The 6,985-nt window shown below is 46.9% G+C and overlaps 1 long non-coding RNA gene across 1 annotated transcript; it reads right to left on the bottom strand.

Moving 5' to 3' along the window:
• Window positions 1–2,481: 2,481 nt before the first annotated feature.
• Window positions 2,482–5,056, bottom strand: LOC131492105 (uncharacterized). Its single transcript, XR_009251852.1, has 3 exons — window positions 4,946–5,056; window positions 4,291–4,358; window positions 2,482–2,954 (listed from the first exon to the last, which is right to left on the bottom strand). It is a non-coding gene; the product is annotated as an uncharacterized LOC131492105 (long non-coding RNA).
• Between the last annotated feature and the right edge of the window lie 1,929 nt (window positions 5,057–6,985).

Raw genomic sequence — 6,985 nt, 5'->3', positions numbered from 1 at the left:
ACTGGGGTACCTGGGTAGCTCAGTTGGTTAAGCATCCAACTCTTGATTTGGGCTCAGATCATGATCTCATGGTTCATGAGATCGAATCTCACATTGGGCTCCATGCTGACAGTGTGGAGCCTACTTGGGATTCTCTCTCCCTCTGCCTCTCTACCCCTCTTCCCTGCTCGCCCGCTCTCACTCTCAAAAGAAATCAATAAACTTAAAAAAAAATAATAGCTAGCATTTATAACATTTTCCTTGGCATTTCACTCACCGAATCCTCACAAAACCTCTATGAGGGAAGCGTTATTTCCCCAAGGCTTAGGGAAGGCAAGTTAGTCATACAAGGCCCTGTACGTAACAAGTATCAGAGCTGGGATTTCAACCCCAGTTTGTCAGACTTCTCAGTCAAAGTGTTTTAACTTGTTGCTATACTGCCTCAGTCACTTTGGGATTTTAAATAAAGACCAAAAAACCACAAAACACATTAAATCACAGTATGGAACCCATACTTTTTTTTTTTTTTTTAAGGCGAAAGCAGTAAGTGGTCTTAATGAGCTTCTTTCCGATCCCGCAAGGGTAGGATGTTGAAATCATACCTGATCCTGTCTTTTCCACCCGAAGCAACTTTCCCAGTTTTCCACATAAGCCTGAGGGGGACAGGAGAACACACAGTATCTCCCTGAATGAGACCATGGGGGACCGCGACACAGAACCTCACGCAGAAACTTGAGAAACATTCACAATGTTAACTGCAGACAATTGCACAGGTACTTGAGGGGGAGAAAGAATGGATGGTATGCTGAGCAAGCTCTCTCCTTTTTGAGGTGGATTTTATCTTAAAGGGTGGATATTTATGGAAAACACAAGATCACCTACAAGAAAAGCCAAGAGCACGAATGACAGCCCATTCTATCAATCGGCGTATCCAAAAGAACTTTGTGTAATTAGGGAAATGTGTTCTAGCTGTGGTGTCCAATATGCTAGCCACTGACCTCGTAGGACTATCGATCCCTTGAAATGTGGCCAGTGCAGTGGACGGGACTGAATGTTTAATTTTCATTAATCTTGGTTACTTTTAATGAGCTGGAATTTAAATGTTAATTGCTACATGTAGCCAGTGACTTATTGGACACTTTGGCTCCAAATGGCTATAGAAGTATCGTGAGTGTCGTAGGTGGAGGTCGGTGGGAAGGTTTCACGGAGACATATTTTGAGCAGCTTTCAAAGTGGAGTAGGGAGGGAGGAAAATGCAGCTGGAATGAAAAAGAAGCAAAGAAACAAAAGCCTTGTCGTACTAGAGCGCCGGAGGTTACAGATTCAAACGCCTACCGTAAGGACCGTGAAAGCCACATAAACAAGGGAAATAGGGTACGGTTAAGAGACAGTAGGGTGCAGTGGCGACTGTGGAAAGTTAGAGACACTACCTGCATCCAAAGCATCAATTGCTACTCCGCTCCAACCAGTTACCGCCATACAGAAATGCAGACCCACTGGTGACTATCTGCTTATGTTTTGAGAGAGGTCAGAAATTCAGAGTTTTATGTTGCCGTCTAGTTTCGAACGTTGGCACCTGCATCAGTGTGGGCTAAACATTTTCAGCAGACGTTGTCGGTGGCCTCCTCGTGTCCACTCCGCACTTGTCTCCACCCACCAAGCTGCCTCCTGAACACAGCTTTAAGTCTAGCTCAAAACACTGTATGCGCACTGGGCATTTGTGCAGGGTACGTCCAGTATGTTGAAGAATTAATGCTTTTGGAGGCATCATCCCACCAATGACAGACACACGGGGAGTGCATGAATCCCCAGTCTCTTCACCCCTCCGCTGAGACAGCCCTGAGGCGTCTTCTGGGTTCCCCCAGCGTTCCCTTGTGTGACTGAGCTGCCCACAGCAGACGCTGGCAGACAATGTATCATTCATTGGTTTCCACTCCTTCCCCATCCCACCTCCCCACGCACCCACCGATGTTTCCAAGGGATCACCTCCAAATAAGCCACTTGCACACGAATCCATACCTCATAGCCCGATTTTAGAGGGACCCAAACAAAGACACGGTTGTCACACACAAACTCAACATCTCAGTGGTGTTGATGTTCCCTCCCATCACAGCCAGTGCAGGTCACGGTGGAGACCCTGTCAGCTCCTTCAGGGGCAAAGGCTCCCTTCTTCATGAGGATCTACATCTGCTACGCTAGTTTCCCTCCGTGCGTCCAGCTGCGGATACAGCTCGAACACTGGGGGAGGGATTTGCCATGACACTGCCCAGAAGCGTATATTCCATTGGCAGAACTCAGTCTCGTGGTCCCTGCTCTACGCCGGGGAAGCTGGGACCTGTGGTGTAGCCGTGCACTGTTACAAAAGTAGCTGGTGCCGTTGCAGCTCGCTTAGACTTTGAAAAACACCGTTCTGGCCAAAGAAACCACGTATGTCTGTGCACCCCCGTCAGCTTGCCGTTCACCAGTTTGCAATTTCTGGCCCACGCATTATTGCCTAAAATTGAGAAAAAAAAAAAGTGCTAGTAAGTTACCCGAGTTGTGAACTTACACAGAATCAAGCATCACACCTTTTTCCCAGTTGGGTGATAAAATAGACGTATGGAAATCAAATCAGTTCTTCATTGACTAATTTAAATTTTTTTTTGACATTTATTTATTTTTTGAGAGACATAGAGAGACAGAGCACAAGTTGGGGAGGGGCAGAGAGAGGAGACACAGGATCCGAAGCAGGCTCCAGGCTCCGAGCAGTCAGCACAGAGCCCGACGCGGGACTCGAACTCACGGAGCGTGAGATCATGACCTGAGCCCAAGTCGGTGGCTTAACCGACTGAGCCACCCAGGCGCCCCGATTCATTGACTAATTTTATAATTTCTGGGGGGAGAATAATTTCACCTCTGATAGTTCTTCCGTGAACAGAGGCTCCCAACATGGTAGCCTTTCTTATTTCTTGCATCTCCGTGAAGTGTTTCTCTATCTGTAAATAAAAGGTGATTTAAACACAGTCTTATGCCCCACCCCCTTCCTTTTGGACCCCTCACCCCCTTGCTCTTGACACTCCAGTCATGCTTTTTTTTTTTTTTTTCCTCAAACTTGCCAAATTTTTCCCCACCTCCGTGGCTTTGCAGATACGGTTCCCTCTTAAAGGAATGTGTTCCTTCTCTCCACTCCTCCCATTTTCCCATTCTTTACCTAGCTGGCCCCCACGTATCAGTCAAGTCTCAGGAACAGAGTAGAAATGTTCTTTCCTCAGAGATGCTTTCACTGACCACCTTAAAATCAAGTCACTTTCCTCTGCCCACGGTCATTCTCGTTCATTCTGCCTGTGACTGTTTGGAACCATATTTGTCTATTTCATAGATGTTTTCCCCAGAGACTGCTCACTGCGGCACCACACACGCAGCACCTAGCAGGGTCTGGGGTGGTGCTCAAAATAGGCTCGAATAAATAAACACCAAGGAGAGTCCGCGGCTTTAAAGAATTTTGTGGGGATGTCTTTTCTCACTAAAATAGCGCACCCCAATCCGTTTTGCACGTTTGTTGAGCTTTACGGGGATTTCAGCAAAAGGAGTATTTGTACAACGAATGCTACCTCAAGCAACAAAAGAAAATAAGAATTCTTTCTTTAATCCCAGAAATCCATGAACCTATTAGTGTTTTCTAAAACTGGCCTGGATAAAACCCGCTGTGAACATTTATGTCAACAGGAGGGCAGGGTTGAAAGCTCTTTGAAAAAGTGAGGAGGCGTCACAGTGGAGAGGGTTATTTCCCAAGAGCATAATTGGCCTAAATAATCTACCAAGTTGTTCAGGGAAGAATAACATTGGGAGTTAGCTTCTGTTTCTCCCTGTTTTGTTTTGTTTTGTTTTGTTTACCTGTGTACTCCATCCATCATTCTGAATGATACTCCCAAAGGTAGCCCCACCTTCCCCCCCCCCCCCGCCCCCCGCCAGAGATAGTGGCCTGTGTGGAAATAAACTAAGGGTGTTACATTAAAAGTGGGTGGAGGTTTTTTCCGAGGGCATTTTCTCCTTCATGTCTGTGCTACATTTTGTCTTTAATTGTTCTAAAATGGCCCTGGCGGCATTATGCAGAAGTAAAAGTCAGCTGGCCAGACCATTCGGTTCCAGGTCCCGCACCTGCCAGTTGTGATACCGAACGTGTCACTTAGTCGGGTCTCAGCCCCGATCCCTCATGTGTGAAAGGGGAATGTTGGCACTTCTTTCGAAAGGTGACGACGGCCATGCATGAGTAATGCAACACGTAGACCCTCTAGAAAAGGAGAAAGAGAAAAAGGAAAAAGGAAAACTTACCTTGAATCCACTATGAACTTGTTACCAATTTATGTACCATAAACTCTCTGGGGCGCACCTATTTTTTTCTGGAAACGTCAAATGAAAGGGTGGTGGGTTATAAGATTTCTGTGGTGCTTTGGTGGTAACATCCTGCAATTCGTGGTAAATGACAAAAGACCCGGAGGTTCTGCTTTTGCTCGAGATTGTGTCACGCCAAGCTCCAAGTGCACACTGCAGCTGTCTATCTAAGAAGCAGTGACTTGTTTAGTTCGAAATGTGGTTTTCGGTTTTGGGTTTTTGTTTGGGAGGGATTTGTTGCCAACTGGTGGGATTTGAAAGCGTTTTCCCCGTGGGAGGCAGATTCGGAAGTCTGGCCTGCTAAGACTCTTTTGGAAGCTGAAACTAATTAAAATATTTATTTTAGCCCCAGTAGCTAAGACGCAGCAGGGGAGGAAGTCCAACATTCATTTTTATGAAAGTGTAATTATACTCACTAACCTTTTGTGTACCCTGTTCAGCAACTGCCCCGGGGCCACCCCACCTCAAACACCTGCCCGGTGTGTGAGTATTTGGTAGAACAGTACTTAATGCCTGAGCCCAGGGCATGCGGGGCTCCCCACCTCCACCAAAGACAATAGAGCCTTGTTATAACTTTCATCACCTATAGACTCACCTCTGGGTGAAGTATTTTCCTAGTTTCACCTTCAGTGAGAGCCATAAAGCTATGCAAAAGAGAAAAAGGAGAAAGAAGCTAAAACAGAAAGCAGTTGCCCATTTCTGTATGTGGTATCACAGAGATTGAGTAAGACAGGAGACTGTGTAAGAGCCCTCTGTACTTCCTGACCACTTACACAATCCTTGACGAAATGTAGAGTCACGTTACAAGACAAGCTAATGTAAACATGCCCTGTTTTTAAATGGTGACAACTAATAATGATTGCACTTTCCATGAAAAAAGTGCTCAGGAGCCTGGGTGGCTCAGTCCGTTGGGAGTCCGACTTCGGCTCAGGTCATGATCTCACAGTCTGTGAGTTCGAGCCCAGCGTCGGGCTCTGTGCTGACAGCTCAGAGCCTGGAGCCTGCTTCCTGGAGCCTCGCTCTCTGCCCCTCCCCTGCTCATGCTCTGTCTCTCTCTCTCAAAAATAAAATAAACATTAAAAAAAAAAAAAAAAGAAAAGAAAAGAAGAAAGTGCTCAGGGGATGAGCCTGGTAGGTGACCCAGAATTAGGAACACTCAGGATGTCCAAGCACTGGGGCCAGAGGGTTCACTCGCATTCCCGTGTTACTCCTCCCTACTCTCCACCATAGGTGTCTCCATGAATGCTTTACGAAGGAGGAAACTGAGACCCCAGGAAGGTCGGTGACTTGGGAAGCAGTTCTTAGCGGGCTGAGAACATACACCGAGGGGTCCCATGGACCCCTGAGGTTGGAGCCCCGCTCCGCTAATGACCAGTGTGACTTTGGGCAAGGTACTTAATCTCGTTAAACCTCCATTTCGCCATCCCCAAAAGGGAGGTGATATGATAATGAGCTACCTGTCCTGTGAAGATTCATTGAGTTAATGTATGTAAAATACCTGGCGTGTCACCTGTCACTGGAGACTCGGTGATTCGCGCTTTGTCATCACTATCCTCAGTGACGGCATAAGCTTGGAGGGAGCACGAGCCAGGATACCAACCCGGGTGCAGTAGGGAGCAGTGCGAAGCCTGCTTGGGATTCTCTCTCTCCCTCTCTCTCTGCCCCCTCCCCCCGCCCCCCAATAAATAAATAAACTTGAAAAGCAAGAACTGCCGAGAAGCAGTCCTCCTGCCTCTGGGACACACCCTACGTGGGTCCTTGGACTCCTACCCCAGGCTTTTAAGAAAAATCTATTTGATGAGCTAAGAAGTATTTGTTTTATCAAGGGGAGAGAGACTCTGTGAGGCTTCTAGAATTCCCAGCCTTGATGAGGAAAAGGACTTACAGTGTATGCATTGTATTGTTACGGGCCACCTCCCCATTTTCTTCCCCCAAGACTTTCCTCCCACACTTGGGCCCTCTCCTCCCTCTCCACCTCTTGACATCAGCTCATTCTTCAAGGGCCAGTTCAAATCCCATCACCTCGGCGTGATGTCCCGATCCCCCCTCTGGACCGCTGAAATGTTTATCTTTAGTTTAACACTTAATTGATTTTTCTGTTTCTTATGGACTAACCTCCCTCAAAGAGATTGTGTACTTCCTTTGTCTCTACGGTAGGGTTCGATACTACGTTGAAAACCCAGGAGGCTCTAAATAGAGACATGCTCTGTATAGATTCTCGTTGAGAAGTGGACGGGTCTCGGCATTTCTGAAACGCCCGCCTGGTAGTGAGAACTGAACTGTAAACTTGGCACAGAACTTTAAGGCTTGGTCCTCACCCTTCAAGGTACTTTCATCTCTGAAGAGAACAAAGCTCGCAGCCTTTCGTAACTGGGAGACACTGTGGCAGAGAGGGCAGTAATGTGGGTTCTAGTTAATTCCCCCTGTTTCGCTTAACATTAAATCGGACATAATCGTAGTACCAACTTCACGGAGTCTTTGTTGGGTTTAAACGAGGTCACGCAAGTCAACTTCAGCGCAGAGCTTGGCATTGAGAGTTCAGAGTTAGTTACAGGTCGGTTCAGAAATGAGGAGAAAAGTTGTCCAAATGCAGGTACTCCAGAGGCTTACCTGGACGTATTCCAGGGCCGTCAAA

The sequence above is a fragment of the Neofelis nebulosa genome, chromosome 12, assembly GCF_028018385.1.
Source record: "Neofelis nebulosa isolate mNeoNeb1 chromosome 12, mNeoNeb1.pri, whole genome shotgun sequence".
Taxonomy (NCBI): Eukaryota; Metazoa; Chordata; class Mammalia; order Carnivora; family Felidae; genus Neofelis; species Neofelis nebulosa.
Note: the sequence above shows the minus strand (reverse complement) of the source record. Positions and strands in the feature narration are given on the sequence as shown.